Below are 22,885 nucleotides of genomic sequence, written 5' to 3' on the forward strand. Positions count from 1 at the left end.
GGGTTTTCCTCCTGCTTTGCCAAGGTGTAAATCACTGCATAAGGTGCAAGGCAGAACCGAGCTGAGCTTTTGAGTCTAGAAAGGGCCCTGGTGCACAAATGGCTCTGCTGAGAATAACAAATTATCATCTTATCTCCACTGGTGCTGCATTTTATTGCTTCTTAATATTTTTTCTGGGCTGTCCATGGCCTTTTATCATCTCTCCTGCACTTGATCACAGCTTTATGGCCTGATGTTCCCTCCCCATTTTTTTTTCCTCCTGTCTTACTGGTCTCTATTTCCCTCCTCCAAACAATGGCTTTTTGCAGCCACCTCATCTAGCCTAGCTGCTGATATTCCTCAAGGTTCAGTTGCTTTCTGAATTGTTATTTGCAATTTATCTGATTCCAAAACCTGACATTATTCTTTGCTGTGATATACAGTCGCCTGGCTATTGCTAACCATGTGCAAGCCTATTATTCTGCATTGACAAATTTTATTTAGTTATTTAGCTGCCCTCCCAAGTTTAAAGCGGCATTCACTGAATTACGGATTTTGATGTCTGCAAATCATAACCCCATCACGCAGATAAGACAGAATTCATTACTGCAAGCCCTGCCATTACACGGAAGAATTTAGGTCAAACTGCTTTGTCCTTGGACAGAACCCCTGGATGTCAAATTCCGTGTATCTTCTTTTTATCCAAGTTCTCTCTGGACCCCAAAGAAGCAGTGGCACCACTAACTTTATACTGGAAACCTTTAGACCCACCAGCTCAGTTTATCAGGAGCAAAACTTTGGCCTGCACAGAACATGAAGGCAGAGGATGACTGCATCGCACCCACCGCGGTGGGTGAAAGGCAACAAGGACAAAGGAGCACCCAGCCGGAGAGGGACTGGCTGAGCCTTTGGGCACCTTTTCCACACAGTTAACGATGGAGAAAAACCTCGGCAGCAGAGGTTTAAATTAAATTTAAATAAAATTCCTTCCTGCCTTGTGCATTGGGGAAACATCCTTTTACTTCTTACCACCTTGTCAGGTGGAGTTTTTTGCAACAGTCTCTACAAATTACCAGCTAACAGAAGTATTTTTGCTCTGTATTTTTCACCCGTATTTTTCTTTAAAGTGTCTATTAAGTTAAACAACAAGCATACACACTGGAGATCCTATCAGAGCTTTCATCTCCTGATTTGCAGATAGGGAGGCTGCAGCACAGAGGTGGTTAGTGAATACAGGTCACAGATACAGTCACTGAGGGCACAGTGTTATCACTGAACAGAAATGCTGTAGCTTCGCTTCCCTGGGCCTTCGTTCCCTGCCAGCAAGATCCTGGATTCATAAAAGAATTAAAAAGAATAAAAAAAATATGTGAAATATAAGGGTTTGGAATCATTCTACCGACTTCAAGCACTTAACTGAGGTTTTCAAGTTAGAAATCCAATGGCGAATAGCTGTGGAGCAGTCATCAGAAAGACATCTCTGGAAGCTCTTTGGCTGCAGATGGGCTGAATTACCTCCTGGAAGTGCCTGCTATTTCTCTTACAGGCAACTCTGCTCCCAGTTCAGCTGTTTCAGGTAAATCCCTGACAAAGCAGGAAAATCCCCCAGCAGGACGCTTGTGGGGGGACCCATCCCACAGCAGCGTATCCTTCACGTGAATTGACACGAACGGTACAGTCTCAAGGTGACACATGCTCAGCGAGTGCCCGGTGCTGCTCCCAGAGATCTGGGATCTTGTGCCACCCGCTTCATCTAGGTCCTCCAGCTTCCTCCCCGCAAGACCCAGGTGACAACCCCCCGCCTGCCATCCGTGCCCCGGCTGCCTTGATCCCAGCTCCATGGGGAGCAGCTGTCGCTTGCCCAGTGCCTGCACTATGTGACGGGACACGTCCTGCCCGGGGCTCCTGTGCCCCAAAGCCTTGATCACACAATGACTGGATGGACAGCGGGAGCGGACTCTGGGGATTTCTTTTTGTGCAGAGCTCCCAGATAGCAATCAGCAACAATAGGTTTTATATAGACAAAAGAGACAGAGAGGAATATCTCTAAGGGTAATGTCTCCTGATAAGTGGCAAAGCAATATCCCCCCCTTGGCATGCTTCGGACACACAGCTAAGGCGAGTTCGGACAAAACCAGCTCCCATTGATCGACTGTATGATAGGTTTGCTGGATTATTGACAAAGTGCTCTGTAATCGCTCTGCTGCAACAGGAAAGGCAACAAGACAGGCCTGAGGAATGGGGAAAAGATCAGATGTTTGTCACATATTAAAAACCCAATCACCAGAGTTGCACGCCTGATTAAAAGCAATAAAGGGCAGCAGGCAGGCTCCACACTTGCCTGCTGCCAGCTCACGTTTCCACAAGGCCCGTGCCATTCTCGTCACAAAGATGTGATGGTGGTTTTGCTCTGCTGCCGGCTCAGGAGCTCACAGGGAAGAGAAATTTGGTTTCCTTAGGAGCCCTCCCTTGGTGGGCCTGGTTTGAGTGAGCACTGGCATCCTGCTAGAGGGAAATTCTATTCCCGCTATGATGGGACTACCAGTTAGGCAGGCAAAAGCCATCTGCATTTCCAGATGACCAGGAGCTGTGTATCAGCATGTCACCAAGCCCTATGTCTCGGTAGAATTATTAGTTTAGGTTAACTGTGACAGCCCAGCCTCCAGATCAAAACGCTTGGAGAGAAGGCAGAGCAAGCTTGCATGTCCCTGTAAAACACTGTGTCAACGTGTCCGTGATAACCTGCTCGCATGCAGCAGCCGTGTAAGTTATGGAGAAGACAGCAGAACAGAGATCAGTATTAATCCCTCTGAAAATAGCAAGCAACCGACATCAGTTCTGCAACACCAGCAAAGAGTGAAGTGTTTGCTCACCGCTGAAGGACTATCATTCGGCACGTCTGATAGCTCTTCCAAGCACGCAGCATGCAGACATGTCCTGGAGAAAGTCCATTAATGTGCAAGGTGTGCAATCTTAATTTTACTGAGACTAACAAAAAGCCATCAAATGGTAATAACTTCCAACTTTCAGCTTGTGTTATGTTTGAACTAGTGACCTTGAGGAGAAAGACATTATCGAACCCTTGGGCTACTTAGTCATATGTTAATAACAGATTTGTCACTTCATGTCCAGAGCTGTTGTGTGTAGGTACTGTTAACCAGCCAGGGAACTCTGTCCCAGAGAACCCTGCATTGCAGTGGTGAAGCAACCCCCTTAATGCAGATGTAAAAGTCATCTTTAGTTAGAATTCAAAGAATGACACAAATGAAGATCATCATCAAGTACCACCGAGCACGAGGCAAAGAAAATAAAGCACAACACGGCTGCTTAGTAAAGAAAGTGGCTGGAGAACTGGGGGTAGTGCTGCAGTTTCCTTAGGCTGTAGCACAGCTTTCACTCGTTACAACCTTCCGAAGGGATATTTGAAGGCTAGAGGCTCTATTTGCAAGAGCAACTTCAAGCAGGGAGGTCGTGCGCTTGCTGTACACTGTCCCAGTCTGGATTCACTGGTCCATGTTACACTACAAGAGTCGTGAGCATGTTACAGTCACCATGGCAGGAAATGCAAGGAAAGCAAGTAGGGAAAGAATATCGCTAATTTATACCAGTTAAAGATTTTGGCTTAAAAATTAAGTAGTAGGTATAGCAATTAAAAATCCTCCCTATCTTTGTATAGTCATTATAAGATGACATGGTTTTCATTTTTTACAGTGATAGCTGAGCTAGCTCTGAAACCGCTAGGTAAGACCATTCTGCAACCTACATACAACCCACATACAGATTTTTTTAGGTGAGAGATGCAAAACAATATAAAAACAAGCAGATATATGAACTTGAGCAACTCCTTATATAACCACTTACACTATTTTGGGGTTTTTTAATGCTCAGAACCTGGGAAAGAATTGGAGCTTCTTTCCTAAAGGACAGTATGTATATTTATATATATATATCTATATATATATAGATATCTCAAGCTGCATCTAAGATTTCAGAGGCAACCTGCTGAGTGATCTTTGCTGTGGGGATCAGGCAAGCTTCTGGGTGAGACAGAGACGAGACGGTCGGGCAGCCCTGATGTGTGTATACTCAGACCGGGGTGGGAATAGGGCATGTAAGGCACGAGGGAATGGGAGTCAGCTCGTGCCGGACAGAGTAACACAGGGAGAGCCGCAAGGGCCACAAAACGTTGATGACTCCCAAGAACTGCGCAACCATTTTATGTACTCCAGTTTCCAGAAGTAAGTGCCTTGTTGCTAATTTGCATTTCTTATGACAGCCGTCTTGCAGAAAATGTAGTTAAAGCAAAGCCAAGCCAACAGATACAGTTACTTCCCTCGGTTATGAACAATTTCACTTTACTGCTTCGTGTGTATAAATTCAGAGCAGAGCGAGACCTGCACGGGAAGGGGAAGAACAGCCTTTCAAGAGTCTCAGAAGCAAGCTAATTGGTCTCTAACCTAAATCATAAAAAGACCTGTAATTATACTGCTCAGAATTAACACAAAGGGCTTCTAAAAAAAAAAAAAAGCAGCCCATTTTTTTAGTAAATTTATATTATTGTAAGACCTGTCGCTTCTGGGTAATAAAAACAGACATGTTACGTTAAGCTTTGTGTTATCCTGTTTGCTCAGATGGTGCTTATGCCAGCTGTATCCAGCAGAAAAGCAGTTTTCAATTTATTTTTATTGCTCCTCTCTAAAAGCATTCCATTACAGGAATATTACACTGTATGAAGTTTCAGACCACCATCGGCAGTTTATTTGCTTGTTTTGCTGGAATGGAATAAACAGTTATTCGCAGTAACTGTTATTACAACTTCGTGTGTGCAACATTGCATTTAAGGGTCAATGCCTGTTTGCTCGGCACACCCCGCTTTTTCTTGCCTGAGGGGTTTAACCTCTGCTTCAAGAAACAGAGTGGGTTGAAACTTTACTTTTGGTTTTACCAGGCTATATACAGGGGTGCTTTCAGCAAGCTGTTTTATGAGATGAGATTCCTCAGTCAGCTAGGAAAGCTGAGAGAAGGTCTAGCACAGAGCTGTATTACTTGACTGGCAAAATATTCTGACCAAAATTAATTTTTCTTTTGCTTTTGGACAAAAATCTTTTTAGAAAAGCATTGAAAAGGGTTTCACTTTAACCAAACTTTTTTTCTGGATTTGCCAGAATTGGGTCAGAACTGGCACGGGTTCCTCGTGCAAGAAGTATCTTGTCATCTCTTGGACTAGATCCATCTCACCTACCATTAGCTGTCAAAAGCTCCAGGATCGCTGCCCCAGGACTGCAGCCCCCCACATCCCAGGGAGGGGGGATGCCAGCACCGCCGCTTCCACTGTCACCAGCCCTCGGGAGGTTTGCAAATAGCCCAGCCCCGAGTGAAGCCTCACCGATTTCTGTGGGCTGGATCTTAAATTCTTCAGCTTGTGAAGCGCTGAACAAACCAGTTAGATAATTAGATAATTGTCTTTGTGCTGCTGTTCGCAAACCAGCAGCACAATGGCCCTTCTGACCTGTGTCCCGTGGTCTTACTTCCAAGGTAAGGGAGGCGTGGTGGAGCTTGCAAATAAAACCACATATGTTAACCAATTATTTTATAACAACTGAGCCTTGCATAAACCTGCAAACTTGGACAAAAGGTATTACAAAATTGTACTTTTAGCCCAATTTACAAGATGTCACTGGAATACCTAACCTGGTCGAGTACAATATAGCCAACTATTAAACTTGGAGCCAAAGAAAATACATAAAAGAATGCTTTTTTAATGCCCATACTGGGATTATTTTTCCAAGTTATTAGGTGAAGCACAGAATCAGAGCTAGCATACTGTCCTGAGAAAACTGGAAAGTTATACTGAGAGTAATTGCTACCCAATTAAGAAAAAAAAAAAAAAAAAAAAAAGGGAAAATATACAGCCAGGTCCTCCTTTCCAAGTCTTTAAATTCCTCCATGAACTAATCTTTTCCCTATGGTGTTGGACTCACAATTTGATATTTTATTGCTTTTAGGGTCAGAAATTCACTCACTATATTATCAACTCAAGGGAAAAAAATGGAAGAAAACATTTGTGTCTTCTTTGGACAGTAAAGCCAACAAATCTCTTCCACTGCTTGGTTAGAAAATACAATTAAGTGGACTGTAGTGGACTCTTGAAAGAAAATTGTCTGGATTGAGATGTGAATAGCCTAAAAGCCGAATGTGCAAAAATCAATCCTTCTTAGTCCTTTGGGATATAACCGTTTGGGAAAAAGTTTGCCCTCATTCTCCTGTACTCTCTGTATGTGTGTATATATATACGCACGAGTGTGTCTATGTGTGTGTGTATAATTCTTAAAGCAATCAATATAAGTCTCTGAAATGAAAAATTGAAGCTATCAAAGCCTGGAACACCTCATAGATGAGGAAGGTTGCACAGGTTTCCTGGACTGGCTGTCAGATCTAATCCTCAGAGTCCTTAGCCTGACAAATAGTGGCTGCGATACAGATTATTTAAGGTGGGCTTAGCTTGCCTCTCTGCCTGCAGCCACCCTGCCCCACGAGCTACGTGCCTTCCTAGGCTGGGGGACCTTCACAGCAAAGCCCATGGACCAGTGCCTCTGCACCGCTACTGCTTGCAGCAGTGCACCAGGAGCGGCACTCTGTGGGATGCAGGAGGCTGTGGGTGCCCCTCTCCCGGAGCCACAGCCCCCCTTGGGGGTGGTTTGGGTGGGGGGAGCCCGAGAGCATCCTCCAGCTTTGGCTGCTGGCAGGCTCCATACCAGGAAACCAGAGTCATCAAAATCGTCTAAAGGATGGTGGGGTTGGCAAGCCTCTTTATAGATGAAGGATATAAAGACAGGGAAAAAAACCCACCCCACTGATCTAATGGATGCTGGACAGCATGTACCACCACGTGAATACGAAAATCCACAGGTGAAACCTCAACGCCAACAGGCATCTTGATATCAGCTATGCCAAGACCGTACTCTTGCATTTCGCTTCTCTGTTCTGCTTGCGAGCACTCAGCACAATCGGCATCAGAATCTAGCCTCTAGACATTGCTGTAACACAAATAATAAATAAGGATAATGATGATGAATGTCAAGAATCCTGTCCTCAGGCTCTCACCTTCAGAAGTGGCAGACCCAGTAATCTCTCTATTATGAGCTTGGACCTTTCATATTCAGACTGCACTTAAGGCTGTGCTGCTTCAGCCATATCACATTTTATGAATCATCAGTTAAATATATGTAAAAATCAATTACACTATATCAGTGTGCCCTGCATCTTAACTGATGCCATCTTTCATTTTCCTAATGATCCAGAAGAACTGGAAATAATTAAAAATCACTCTTGAGGGTCCAACCTTGTCTTTCTATTTTATTTTTTTCATGAAAAAGGAATATCATCCTCCACTAAGATATGACATTCTGAAGCAGGGCAGCAGTGGTTTAATGATGAGATTATTGCCAGGGGAAACAGAGTCAGCACCTCAGCAGGACAGTCTGCTTTGATTCATCTACTCACTTCATTGAATTTTGAGGACCAAGGGCTTCACTGGGAGCAGGCAGGGCATTTCAGAAAATGTGAACCTGTGTGCATTAATGGGAACTGTTGGACCAGTTTGAAGGAAGTTACACCATGTAGGAAGCGTAATATAGAACGAATGTGGGGGGACAACTGCATTTCAGAGGATGGCTTGTTCCCAGGTTGTTCTCTGGTCTCACAGCAATAAGATAAAAATCATTAACAGCTCATCTCGGTCTTGCCCTGGTCTTCCAAGAAGCAAAGCAGCAGCTCACCAGGCACAGCTACGTAGCAAGGACTAGCACCTGAAGTCCTTGGGACACCTGCATAGAGTGCTGCTGTAGGAACACAAGAAGCCTCTTGAAGTCGGCAAGCCTTATTTAAAACCAGTATAAAGAACAAACTGTGTAAAGGACAGGTGGTCCAGCTTGTTTGTGTACAGACAGATGTCCCTGCCTTTACTTCCCTGCTTGGCTGAAGCTTAAAGCAGACTTTTCTCATGTAATTTCATTTCACTATCAGTAAGACCACCCTTCTAATAAAAGCGGTGACTGAAGACAGTGACTTTGCGCTGCTGTGCGACCCAAGAGCTGCTCTCATAGGTCTGTGCAGAAGGGAAGGTGTTCCCCCAGGGATCTGTCCAGAGCCTCACTTGAGCATCTTCCCAAATAACAGTGGACTGAAGTCACCCAGATCCCAGCAACAAGACCTCCCTGTCCGGGCACAGAGACCAACACGGCATCATCTTCCCGATAATTTCCAGGAGGAAAACTCCAGCTCCTCTTGACCTCAAATGAGGACGAGGAAGCTCAGCACTTCATCTTAGGGCTGTGGAAGATTCAACCGTTGTTTTGCATATTATAATCTGTCTGGAAACTGGCACCTGAGTCTACACAATAACAGCAACCTGTTGAAGTTAGACAGTGCAACGGCAACAGGATCTGCAAATCTCCTGCCAAATCTCTTTCTATGCCTGACACAGTTCCCTCTTCTCCCATAGTTTCAGTGGGATTGCACTGATTAAGAGCAAAATGCGTGTTCGGACCTGTGCAAGCATTTCTTGAGTTTCTGGGTCATATCACAGTGCTATGATGAGCTAGACAGAACCAAAGACCAAAAGACTGAACAGAATGGCTTCCCCAAGGCTATTTTCCTATTGCTTGGATAATAAATACAGCCATGAAGAAGAAAAGACACATACAGATGACTGGTATCAAAGAGCTGCTCTTTAATGCCAGCCAATAATGTCATGGTCCTCAGTCTTCCTAAATTTAAATGATTAGCAATGACCAAGCTCTGCTCTCTCTTGATGCATCGCTTAACCTCGTAATCAGAAAATCTATCCCATTCTTGGTCTTAGATTGATGATGTCACATTAAACTTGTTTTTTCCCCCACCAGACAGAGCAATCATATCAGAACGAAGCAGTCCTGAGCATAGCTGCCACATGCCCATCACGAGCGTGACTGATATCATCGATTCCATTGGTAAGCGAGTGGTGGATCTCAGAGACTACTATATTTAGGACACATTAAGATGTCACAAATGGATTTCTTGCAAAGAATAATTTCATTCATCCCGTTAATGTTATAACTTATTGCAGATTTTTTTTTTAATTTAAATAAAAGCAATAAAAAAATTCATTGATTTTCTCTCCTGGAAGAAACTTTTTTTTTTTTTTTAATGGCAGCTGTAGCTCTGGTATGGCTGGGCAGAGTCATCCTCCTTCCCACACAGCCAGATGTCACTTGGCCCATGGGCATGGCTATGCCATCCCAGGATATCCTATATGCAGCCTCTTTGATGTTTATTCCTTTAGTTTAGTACCTGGTTGTATTAGCTGTATGTGATATTTTCAACAATTTTATTTTGTTTTTTTTCCCCACATTTCAGTTGGTAAATGCAGCCACTGCTGCACCAGTTACCACTCCTCACTGAACAGTAAGAGTATATTTTTCTATATGCCTTTCTTTCCTGCTAGTGATTTACGCTTTCCTTCCAAAAGACATAAATTGACTCAATTCTTAAACTTCTTTGTCTTTCTAAAGTAATATTTGAAATGGGAGCTGCTGGAGTCCTCATTAAATTTGCTTTTCATTTTGTAGCAGGTTATTAAGGGACTGTTTGCGGACCTATGAAATATCCATCCCTGGAGGTCTTTAAGTGTTGATTAGACAAAGATCTGTCAGAAATGTTTACTGGGATTTGGTCCTGCTTGGGATGAGCAAGCAGAACTCTCAGGGCTCCCTCCAGCTCTGTTTCTGGATGAACACCCCGCTCCCCCACGCAGCAGGTTTTACTGTGTGATTGACTCCACTTAGGAGGGACGGGCTGCCAGCAGATCTAGGTCTTCTGTTGCGTTTCCACCAAAGGATGTGTTGTCGTTAAAAATTCTAAGGTAGTATTCTTGCCCTTCTGGAGCCAGTGGCAACCTACCACTTTTTCCAGCATTGCCAGAATTTCACCCACGCCACGAATCCCTCTCCGTTCCTGCCCAAGCACTCATTTGCTTTTATAAAAGGTGCTTTTGTTAAATTACAAGTGGTCTGAATACTCATTTATTTTTCCTGCTGCCAGGCAGCAGAGCATCTCTATTCCTGATGCTGGTGAAAGCTAGAGGGACCCCTTCTCCCCCTACCCAGCCTGCCAGCACCCACCTCCTGCCACGAGGCACCCACGCCGGGGTGGCTACAGGAGCCTCCCCAGCAGCAAGGGTCAAAGCAAAACCCAACGGCCGCATGGACCAAACCAAAGCAGAGCAACACCCTCCTCAAAGTATAGCACAAAGTCTTCCTGTTCAGATGAAAGGAAAACGCATCGTGTTGGGAAAATGTCCCCCTGGAAGGTCTCGCTGTTCATTTGACCACCAAAGGTTTTGGAAGCACAGCTTAGGTTCGCTTCAGAAGATAAATAAAATCGTTACCAGGAATAAAAGCCTGGGAAATACTTGGAGTGACAACAAGAGAAACAGCAATTTGCACAAATTATTCCCTCCTGTGTAACGGAGGTTTCCAGCTTGTGGTGCAACACCTCTGCTCGGAAGCGGGATGGATCACCTACCCGCTAGTAACCTGGGAGGGGAACCTCCGTCCAGGGCAATCCTAACCGCAGCCGTTCGTTATGCAGCGGAATTAGTTGAACTGCACTAAACTTTGCTGCCTCCTCCAGCCTAAACCCAATTCCCTTCAATTTTGGCCTAAATCTAGCAAGCGCTTCGAGGGGATTGCTTTCGACAGTATACATTTCCAAAGAACAGCTCGCTAGAAATTCGCTGCTATGATGTGAACCAAGAGGTGAATATGAGAAGGCAGAAAGGTTATTGTTCTTGAATCTTTGCCCATAAATCTTCATGATTTATAGAGCGATGCTGCTCTGACCTGCCGGGAAGGTGGTGCTGCCAAACGCGATGCAAGTTCGTTGGTGCAGTTGTACCCTGAGCTTGTCAGCAGCTTGACTTTTTCCTACAGAGCTATTGCAATGACGTAGCATAGCGATATGTACATTTACATTTGTTTCTCTTATCTTTTTATTCACCCTCTGATAAAAGAAAAACCAAAGAAATGGCTTTTTTTTTTTTTTTTTTAAAGCCATCTGGGTTATAAAGCCTGACTTCAAATCAGTAGTGACCTTTTGTTCAACAGCTAGTGATGTAAAAAACACATAAAAATGTCTATTTAGATATTGGTGGGGAAAAAGAAGTTCATTGATTTTCTTAGTTTGCTAAGCTCCCAGGGTTTTTAAGACGCATTTGTTTCTGCAGAAGGAGACAGCACTGAGGGTGTGGAAGGGCTTTCTTTATTTCCAGGAAAAAAAAAAAATCAGTTTTAAAATGGATGAGATGCCTGCTTCATATAGGACTTGGGTTCCTCCTAGAATTTCACTGGCTCAGTCATTTTTGAGATACAAAAGATTTGTTAAATTGGATGTCCCTTGTCTCATCTACCCACAAAAAGGCTTCTTTTGGTGCATGTTTGTGTTTTTAACCCTTTGTTGTAGGGGAGAAAGTGTCCTGGGAACAGATTTGCTGATGATTCATATGAATATTGCTGCCAGAAAAAGCCAGATCTTAAGCCTTTGCCAATAGACTGCACAAAACAGGATGAGATATTTAATACTTATTTCCAAACAACTTTTGATCAAGCTTGGACACTATTGCTCTTTGGCTACCTGGTTCTCACACTTGCTGTCCAAGAGGTAGCATCTAATATTTGTGTCACAGCAGCTCCTGGGCAGACACCCTACTGTCCCAGGTCCTGTGTAGGTAAGAGGTAAAATGCATTAAAGTCAAGACCACGGGATGGGCTGAGTCAGACAACAGAAGAAATACCCTCCCCCTAAACAGGGAATGAAGCTCAAGGTGGGAAGGTAACGTGCCACCTCGCTGCCTGCTCGTGGCTGGCTTTCTCTTCTCCATCTCAGCTAGAGAAACTGTCCATTCACCCTGGCAAAATCTGCAAGCCTTAGGGGCTCTGCTGCCCCACCAGCAGCATAAGGAAAGGCTAACAGAAGCTAACAATTAACAACCATATTTAGACAGACATAAATCATCCAGGGATTTGACAGTTTATGTAGAGGCATAAATTTCTCATTGCCTATTTGTTTATTTCCCCGGGTGATCTCGGTTCAGCTGGTTCACCAATGCCAGGAAAATTTATTGAAAGTTCAGCAAATAAATCTAGATTTGAATCTGTCAAAGGCAACCCCTGAAACAGAAGAGCTCTTTGCAGCAAGCTCCGGGATGCTGAGCGCTGCTCCGGTCATGTCAGCACTGGCACTGCCAGGCTGGGCTGACCACGGCACCCACAGGGAGGGGGTGGAAGTCCTGGGGCTTTGGAGAACCACAATAAACAGGATAAATACTGGAGACTTGTACACATTGGTTAAGAGGCCCCTTACTGGAGAAGGAAATTGATATCTCCAGCTCCTGCAGGAGGAGAGCTTGGAAGAGCCAAGCTGTACGCTAACCTAGAAATACTGCTTCAGGCTAAGGAGGAATCAGCCCAGTGTTTCTTTGAACGTGGTGTTTGATGGCTACTGAACAGCTACGCTGCCTGGAACATACACTAGCAAAGAACTGAATTTATAACTTCTTTCAACAACTGGAAAAACCAGAACAGACAGTAAGAGACTTGGTTTCAGCACACAACTCGAGTACCAAGGAGGTGTGTCTGTAGTGCTGCTGCAGTTCTCATTTGCTGCACAGATGAAAGCAGCCACCACAGCAGAATTTTTTCTTGTTAAATGCATTAACTAAAAGCCCAGATAAAAGCAGTGTCAGTTTAGCATGGACTCAGAATTTGAATCAAATCCAAACTTTCCATTTGATCCCCATCACTCTAATGCACTTCAGATTTCAGCTGGGCAGAGTATCTTAGGATGCAGGTATTCAGTGGATGATGGCTCAGAGATACACCACTGGAGTGAACACACACTCCACTGCAAACACTTGTCCCTGCTGGGTATGCAAGATTTATAGGGATAAGGTGCAGGAGCCTTAAAGGAATGAAAACCCAGAGCACAGGAAAAAATTAGGAAGAGAAACAAAAAAAGACCAAGAAAATATTCTATCATTTGTTCTGCTTTTGTATGTTGTATTACATTTCGAAAAAATACATCGTAGCCAAGACATGGCAAACAAATGCCCCGCAGGGGAGCAGAGGGAGCTTTGGCAAGGTTAGTGTGATGAAGGGATGCCTTTTTTAGGATGAGTGGATGAGGGCTCCTGCATGACTTTGAATGAGGAGGCAGTATCTATATTCAGCAGAAGACCTCCTGCATTTCCAAATTGCATAACCCCAGCTCACCTCTGGTTTGAACTCCTCCATCTTCTCATCTGAACTGATGCATTGAATTGGCATTAATGCCAGACATGGGGGGAAAATCCCAGTGGAGTGACCTGAACTGCATTACAAAGGTGGGAGGATAAGAACCTCTTTGAGGAAGAAGATTAATTAAATATGATAGCTACACCATTTCCCATCTGAGGAAATTTTACATTCCATGGGAACATGCTGCAAAATATTCTCAAAGGTTTTATCTTTCTATGCAGAAATCCAATTTATTAGAAGCATTCTTCTTTACGAAAATATCTCTGGGTAGGATTTCTGTGTGGGCTTGGTAAGTAGTCAGATAGCTAATGCTCTGGATCAAATCTTACCTGGCGCGAATCAACAGATCTTTGTGCATTTTAATACACTGCAGGGGTTTCTTAGAACCTTAGGCTGATTCTTTGTCTTGTCTCATGTTGGGCTGGTGCTCAGGTTTGTGCCTACATGCAGAATGCAGTATTCCCCGATTTTTACGTGTTTTCAGAGCTAATGTCATTTAGCTCGATCTTTTTTTGAAGCTATTAGATCTGGCTGTCATGAAGGCTGGCTATGACAGCTGCAAATATTTTATCTCAAATAAGCATAAGACAAAAGTCACACAACTCTTGTTGCAAGTGTTTCCTGATGGCAGGAATTATTTCCCTGGTATTTGACTCATGTTAAGCCCACACAGGACCTCCCTTACTGGGGCTAAGGGTTGTAGAAAGTGATATATTAGAAATCTCAGTACTTAACTCAAAAGCCCTTGAGGTAAATGGGACCTCTCCCAGCTTCACTCAATGAAGGGCAAATTTTCCACAGCTGTAGTTTAGGGGGCTAAATATCACTCTAATTTTCAATCAGTACTTTGCAAAAAAACTGTACCCACAGACCTGAACACCCTCAGCTATTGATTAGGCATCAGTGGGGATACAACCTCATTTGTCCCTTCTTAGAAGATTAAAATAAACAACTTATTTTCAGATGAACTAACAAATCCTGGTGATTTCAGTTACCTACCCACATTTTCTTCAGCAAGGTAAGAAAAAACAAGCAAATCTGAGAAAACAGTTGGTTGAAATGATGCAGTGTTACTTCTAACCTGGATCTAAAACACTCTTGCTTTGTCTAAACTTACAGAAAGAATATGGCACTGAAATGATGGCAGCCCTATCACTCATGTTTTCTAACAAACCAAAGAATAAGTGAATTTTGCCCCAGACATTTTTAAAAAAACCTGCATTTCCTAGACAAGTCAGTTAAAAAAAATAAAAAAATCAATACATATTAGATTAGCTGTATTTCAATTTGACTCAGTATTTCAGAGTTGGCTAGTTTTAGGCAGATTAAACTCACAGTATTGGATCCCTCCTGAGTTTAGGGGTCATGCAGCTGACCTGCTGAAAGACCATGGATTATGAAATCAAAACGGCTGGAACGCATCGCAGTTTCAAGGAGGAACTGCAATTGCAACGGCAGTTCATAGTGCAGTCTGCCTATTTTCTGCTTCTGAAAGCCTCAATTTCTTTTTTCCTCAGTGCAGAAAGAAGGCACGCCTTTAAGCAGTGAATACTTTGGTGAATCTGAACACCTCCCAGGCTTATAAAGACAGCTAGAAGGAGTTATCTGGAGTGATTTTAGAAACAATAGGAATTTGAAATGTTCCACATTATAGCAAGCAAAATGAATTTTCAGGTTCATAGGTAAACCTTAAGATTCTCAGCAAAAGCTGAGTGCTGCATGCAAGGTATTTCAAGGTACTTAGGTTTCTATCACCAGGTAAAACCAGTGGGAGCTGAAACTTGTCCTGCTGGCATTCAAGGCATTAGAAAAGGGCTCATTCCCTCCTCCAAGCTCACAAAACCACCCAGGCTGGGGGGTTCATGGCCGGGGGCTTCACCCAGCCTGCTCAGAACCCGGTCCCTGCTCCGCCTCACGAGAGCCACTGATGAAATGCCGTCACCCACAAACAGCCACTGTCTTTATCATCTTTGGAAAAGTGGAGCATACAAAAGGCTTTACAGAAAGTGGCAGGTTCTTAATTATTGTTATAATTCATTTAGTGTTTACTGACAAGAGCTCAAGCTTTTTTGCAGAGGGTGCCGAACACACAAGCCATTTAAAAAGAGCCACTGCCTCTAAGTGCTTTTTCTGAAGAACATAGATACTAGTGAGGTCAGGAAATTATTTGCTAAAAGTAACTGATCAGATCACCTTTCCTTCCAAGTTTCCTTCTCTTAGACTCTCCAAGATCAAGCCTTGATTTTCTCAGATGTATCTACTCTCTGTTTTGGTAGTGTTTTGTTTTGTACATGTTTTGGTAGTGTTTGTTTTTTTAAACCAGTGGATTGGTCATTCAGGGTTCTCCATAAATATAAACTGTTTTGACTATACTATTTGTGATGTTATTTTTGCCCTACAATTGGGTGTAACTGTTGCTGGTATGCATAATTTCTCTGAAAACATTTAAAATCAATTTTCCTTGAAAGTATCTAAATACACCTTTGGAAATGAAATGCTAGCCTCGCAAGTCTGATTACATGATGAGCTGATCATTATGAACTTCTCAGCCTGGATGATATTTCATTCATTTCTAGACTTTTGAGGCCAAAATAGTCTGAAATTATTGCATCTAACCTCCTATACACCATTGGCTGTAGACTTTTCATCTTCTCTCACCATTTCTTTGAAGTTAAAGAAAATGAGATGAACACGAGAAGCAAAAATCTGGCAGATACCCTGGGGATCACAGGCACTCACTTCTTGTATGACCTTCACAGAGTCATTTCTGCTCCCCATGTCTCAGTTTTCCAGTCTGTAAAATGGTCCTTTCCCTCCTCTGCAAGGTGGGTTGCAAACTTTAAATGAGAACCAGTGAACGCTGCTCCTCCAAACCTCTTTTGTCCCATTACAGCCTGGCTTTACACTCTCCGCTCCCAGCTACTAAGCAAGCTCTCATCCCATGACACTCAAAACAAAATTAGGCCAAGGTTTTATTCTCCAGTGGACATGCTGTAATTAATTACTCAGTGGAAGAGAATCTGGGGAGGAAAGTGGCATTATGGCATTTCTTTCTGCCAGGCTGACCCAGGGAAGGAGCCCTGACCAGGCTCACCGGCTGTCACTGCCAGCAGGGCAATTCCCACTGTAATGCTACTCGTACAGCATAGCTTGAAAGGAACAAAAACCAAAGAGAAAATATTCCACTCACAACACTCAAATGCTTTTCTTAAATTACTTTCCTTTAAAAAAAAAAAGAAAAGACCAGAAAGAGAGGCAGAAATACTCTAATTGCATTTCACAGCGCACACCATTATGCAAAAGTATATTTAACCTGGATGCTACAGGGGTCACTCCCTTCTGTAAGTATTTGCATAGAAAGGAGTTTGGTTCACCCCAAGTCAAAGGCTAACTCAGCCTCACCATGCAGATATATTTAAATGAAATGTATCCAAAGCTGCTAAATTATATTCACAGGAAATAAAGTCCATCGCTTGTGAGTGGATGCTTTGTACTCGTGATTGAAAATTGTTTTCATGTGACAGAGAAGGTGCTTAAGAGTAAAAAAAGATCATTCAGTGAGTTAGAAAATTACTCCAACCTCTAGACCATGTCAAACTAAATATAAACCAAACAAACTATAGCAAACGAATGAATAATTTAAAGTGGCAGCTTATATATCACATCAGAAAACACAGCTGTGGAGTCTGACTGCTTTGTACTCACCAGCTTCCTCCACGCACATGGACGAGGGCTCCCGTGCCAGTGCTGCTCTCCTCTTACTCGGAGCCTGCTCCAGGCACAACAGCACCGCAAGTTTGTTTTCTCCTGGTGGTTTCAGCGGTAGCGAAGGCAGCAGCCCCAGGCTGCAGGATGAGCACAGCACAGCCAGGAGCCACGTCTGGCTCCACACTTGACTCTGTTACTGACTACACACCTGACCATTTCACCTGTATTTTGTCTTCTCCTCACGCCTGATGGTCTATTTTTAGCCTTCTTACTGCAAGAGCACAGTCAGCCTCCAGAGCTGTTACAGAGAGCCTGGTGCTTCCCCAAAAGCAGCCAGCCCTGCACCTTCTGCTGGGCTACCTAGAGCTACCTAGAGAGCCCCAGCCAGGGGAGGCTGCTCCTGCCCAGCACCCCCAGTTAAGAGCCCACAGCCTTGAACCAACTGAGCAAAAGAGGAGCTATACCTATGGAGTGAGGGTGTCCTAGGGCAGAGCCAGCTGATGGTCATCTGCGCTCAGGAGAGTGATGTGCAGGAGCTCCAGCTGAGAGCAACGATGTCCTGCTGAGAGGACCCCATCCTCATCCCCAGCTCTGTGCACATTTGTTTCCAAGGGGGTGATGCAAGCGCTAATTGCATGATAACGTTAGCTCTGCCTCCTGAGCAAAAAGCACGTGGTGATGAATGAGACAACTGCCTTACTCCCTGCCTTTTGGGTCACAGGGAGTGACCGAAGGGTCCGTGATCCATTAAGTGTTCAGTCACCCATTGTGTGCTGTGGAGTGTAACTGTGCTCTGGTTACTCCTATCCCAGCTGTTGATGGTGCCAAAAAAATTCTGCCTGTTGTTCTCTGCGCTTCACAAGATCTCCTGGAGCTCAGCGAGGTGGACTGGGGGAGATGTGGGAGCCCGGAGCCGAGGGGAGGAGGAGAGGACCTGCCCCAGGCTCAGTGCTGGGAACCCCACCATGCTCCCCTCTGTGTTACAACCTAAATCATCTCCTTCGTGGCTATGAGGAATCAGAGCCCTGGTCCACACCAACCCAAAAGCTTAGATTTTTATAACTTTTACTCACCACTAAACTAGGTTAACTGAACTGCTGACCTAGCTGTGAAATACTCCACATCTCATAAATTACCGGCCCTCACGAGCCATCTCATAATATGAGAATGAGGGCAAGGAATATCTAAGACAAACAGCTAGAAATAAATAATCAGTAAATGCAACATATAGAATAGATGGAGTAAATATATAGAGTAACCACAGAGAGAAGGTCAATTTTTGCCCCCTTACACAAAATAACATAAAAAATAAGCAGAAAGAGGACATATCCAAGGAAAGAAAAGCATAACCCAAAGCTTACTGAATTCAACAGAAAGATCCCTCTCTGCTGCAGCTTTGAGCCAGACACGAAGATAAAGGAAAGACACCAGAACCTGGGCTGGGATAAAAACATGCGCCAGATGCCAGATTTCTTCTGGTAGCTGCCGGGGTGATGGGTCACTGATGATGGATTGCAGAGGAGGAGCCAAGAGCGATGACAGAGGTCTTCTGGCTCAGGGCCAGGGGCTCTCAAGAATTTGGCTGAGCTTAAAGGCAAACGTGTGCGGTGACTGGGGTAACTTGTCTATGCCAGTCTGTTTATCAGGACAAAAATCCCTGAATGAAAAAACACAATCTCTATTACATTCTTGTGTGTAGCATTAATAATCTGTCAAAGAAGACGACAACATTCCCGATTAGAAAAATAGAAAGAAGGAATGTCTTCGGGTAGATTTATTTGGCTTTGTTAATCCAGACTTCCCACAGTTTGCTCAACATTCACCTAATATGAAGTAAATGTCCCCTAACAGGTGGTGCCTGCGAATTAAAATGCCACACAAAAAGAAGTGTGTAGGGGAACCGACTGAAGATTCGTGTCCTTATTGGTTAGATGCTGGAAACAATATTGATGCCCATAAATACTGATCAGAGCAGACACAGAAATCGCTTTGTAGATTCCTCACTAACTGGAACGGGGGCAGTGGGCTGCAGTCCCTGGGAGGGAGCACCCGCACCCGCAGCCCAAAATGGGCAGAGCTGGAAGGAAGATGACTGTCGACACCGAACAAATCACGGGAGGAATTACCCAAACCTGGCACATAGAGCTGAGATTTTGCTGTTAATGATGCATGTGGTGCAGGCAAACATAAACCCCCAAGAAAACGGCCAGCTAAAATTAAATGTATACCTCTAACACACTCTTCATTAGCACAAAGCGCAAGACCATCAGTTTCTGTCAACAAAACATTAAGACAAACTGATCTCTGTTCTTATATTTATGTTCTGAAGGAAAAGAAAGCTGTCTAAAAAGCTTTTAACTTCTCAAATAAAACAGCTACCAATTTCTGACCAGCTAATATAAATAATTCTAGGTCTAAATTTCCCCACAGAAAAACCCTCATATTTTGTTTTAAGTATTTCATTTTGCAATAGATTGTTTACTTCAATAAAAGCGAGGGAGGAAGTAAAGAGTAAAGATTAGAATGGACATTTAAATTAAGCTGTAACTATTTGGCATCTAATCTGTCCATAATAATAAGATGAGAATCTGCAGGTTCAGGAACTGTAGCATATACAGTTGCTGAGATTATGAGTCCTCATGCTTCAGGTTATGAAATGATGGAGGTCAGGAAGCAATTTTCTTGCATATATTGCTGACAGGCTAGAGACATTGCAGGAATTTTTGCATATTTTTTGAAACATCAGTTATAAGTCACTGTCAAGAAGAAGATCCCAGACAAGGTAGATATTACTTTTTATATAAATGAATTTCAAAAGAAGAGCCTGCTTCTCCAGATCTCACTGTGACAAAAGTCCTACCACAGGACAAAAATCTACAAACTGCAAAAAAACAGATCACTGAACTAACTAGATGCTCATAGAGCAGTAGCAGCCGCTGACCTGTTTTCCTTCGAGCAAAGCTCAGAGATGGGAGGTACACAAACAACTTCAGCTTTATAAGTTCAAGGCTACACACACTCCCATCTCCTCCGGGGAATTACATCACTCAGATGGCTTTGCGATATGAAGCTTTAAAAACCAGCCGAGCCCACTGCTCTCTGTGGGCTGCGGTAAAGCCAAACTGTAAAAGCAACCGAACACGGTGTAAATGAGGAGCAGGTTCCTGCAGCCTGGCATGCCTGGCAGCAAAGACAGCCCTGCAGAAGCCCTGCACAGCCTTTCTGGTGGCTCTAGCCAGCTTCAGCCTTGGGAAATGGCCTCCCTGCATCCCTGCATCCCCGCATCCTCATCCCCACCCAGCTCCGCAGCGGTCAGTGGCACTCACCCTCCACACAACAGCTTTCCTTGCCGTGGTAGGAGGTTGTCCACATGCGGCTGTGACCCTTCACCAGTTCTGCCTGTGAGCATCTGCTGGGCTTCGGTGGTACCTGCCACGGGCAGCCCCAGGCGAAGGCTGAGCATGACCTAGGACCAGCTGGGAAGGAAAATGCTGGGTTTTATACCTGTGAGCGTGGCTGTTTCTTTTTGAATAAAATGAAGAGTATCACTAGAGTGGAAAAAATTATACTTTTAATTTATACCAGTATTATCTACCCTTCTTCTCATTTGGGAATAATTTATACCAGCGCTTCCAGCGACATGCCAGGGTGCACACAGCCAAAGGTCCTGCCAGCATTTCCCCAGCAGAGAAACCCCCATCCAGCCAGCAATGATAGCAGTCGGGACCGCGGGGAAGAGGGACAGGCACCCTGGGGTCGCATCCTTCACAGCCTTCACAGAAACATGAAATTAAATTATATCACCAAGATGTGTGTGTGTGTGTGGGGGGGAATATGTTTTTGCAAGAAAAGAAATAATGGTTTATAAAAATAAATCTTTTTCAAAGTGAAGTGAGTCATTCACAGCAGCCTCTTCAACATGACAAACAGCTCATATAGCAAAACAAAGACTAGATCATTCAGTCTCATTACCAAGACTGAATGTACTCTGCAAGCACTAAGAGGCACTTATGATTTATGCTTGTAAAAATCAATTGCATTTTATTGATTACCAAGATTAAGAAAAGAAAAAAAAAAGTTTGGTTAAACTTGGGGAACGGTTCTATCTTCAGGTCTGAAGTTAAATCTATCTGGAATACTGACAGCTTCCAGGCTGCCAGGCAAATTGATCAGGAGGAGAGTGGGCAAGTGTTTCATATGCAGAGCTGAACACTTCATATGGCAATATCAAAGGAGTTAACTTTATTTTTGCATCCACTAAATTTATGTCAAGCAAATCACAAAGTCAAAACCAAGGTCATCTGTGATTACAAGATGGCAGAAATTCAGCCAGCTGCATAGACAGAGAAAAAACCCCGAGATTTTGGCAGTTTTGGTTCGCATTTATAGTATTTAAGCACTTAGAAGCCTGATTCATAATTGGTGCCAGATGCTCTCAATACACATAGGAAAAGACAGTCTTTGTTCTGATAAATTCATAGTCTAAAAAAAGCGAGACAGTCAAAGGCTGCGGAAGCGAGAAGGATGGTTTCCCTGTTTGATAGAGGTGATGGCATGAGATGAAGCAACTCCCTGGAAATGGCACCAAGACGGTGCAGCGGCATCGGGATGGAGCCCCCGGTCCCTGCCCTGCACGGGCTGCGCTGGCAGCAGCCTCCCCACCCCATGGCAGAGACCAGGGGAGTTGGGGACTGTCCCCTCGGGCGGGGGAACACGCATGGCTCCGGTGGGAAGAGCGAGCCAGGTCCACTGCCTCTGCCGGAGCATTCATTTTGCTCCAAGGCTGCTGCTTGCTTGTTAGTTGTTAATGTGGAAAGTTTAGTATTGTACAAAAGACGTCTCAATGATCAGCCCCTGCTATCTAAATTAAATCTCGTTGCTATAAAATTCTGGGTTTCTCACACAATTTCTGCTCCTGAAAATGGCTTCTAATGTGGAGCAGAGTCCCACGAATGGTGTGAACTACAAGGTCACAGCATTCAGTACATGAAAAAAAAAATCAGCAAAACAGGAGATTAAGTATTAATTTCAGGGCAAAGTTCCATTTATTTGAGATTACTTTATGCTGTATGTATGTAATACCATGTTTCAGTAATTAAAGGCCGAATGATTTATACAGCTGCAAGCTGTAGAGGAGATGTTGTTACTGGGCTGGGTACAGTTGGCTACAGCAGACCAAACTAAATTGGAACCGTTTGTCCCAGGGAGATGCTTTTTTGGCTCATCCCAGTGTCTTGGCCAAATTCCAGCGCAAGCAGTCTCCCTGCCCATCTAACTTCCAGCTGACACAGGCACAGGGCTGGGGGCAGCTCGTGCTCTGTCCCAGCCGGCGTGCGGCATTGCTGTGTGCTACGTCCCGTTTCCAGGGGCAGCTTCAGTTATCTGTGGCTGTGAGGCCGTTCGATGGGCTCAGGAACGGTGAATGTCACACTAAATGCTCACCAGCCTCTGCAAGGCAAGTGGAGGATATCAGAACTGTGCCTCTGGCCACCTCTGTAATATTTCCCCCTTTTTACAGTTTTGTCTTTGGGGGCTTCTCCATACCTGCCGCCTGGACCTTGGGGATGGAGGGCTGTGGGCACAACCAGCAACCACCACGTCTTTCTGCCTTGCGATACGCCACAAGCAGCTGGGATCAGAGGCTGGGGTGCCCAGGGCATGGCTGGAGAAAAAGGAGTTATGTTTGGGGATCAAAGGGAAGGGGCCGAGGGACCACCACAACACAACTCTCTGCTCGATTTGGTCCCTATCGATCTTCATGTCCATCATTGTGCATAACGTTTTCTTTTGCTTTTTTTTATGGAGCTGTGCATTGTGTCACAGTGAAGAATATTGTTTGTGAAGGGAAGTGTGGCAGTACCAGCATT

At 44.2% G+C, this 22,885-nt stretch overlaps 1 protein-coding gene across 1 annotated transcript in view; it reads right to left on the reverse strand.

The window, feature by feature from the left end:
- The window catches only part of PLXNA2 (plexin A2), a 509,765-nt gene that overhangs the window by 240,666 nt on the left and 246,214 nt on the right, over positions 1-22,885 (reverse strand). The window contains exon 8 of the mRNA XM_080367686.1: positions 20,345-20,494. The gene's annotated coding sequence lies outside the window, so the exon portion shown is untranslated. The remainder of the gene's footprint in view (positions 1-20,344; positions 20,495-22,885) is intronic.

Source organism: Falco punctatus, assembly GCF_963210335.1.
Source record: "Falco punctatus genome assembly, chromosome: 17".
Classification (NCBI taxonomy): domain Eukaryota; kingdom Metazoa; phylum Chordata; class Aves; order Falconiformes; family Falconidae; genus Falco; species Falco punctatus.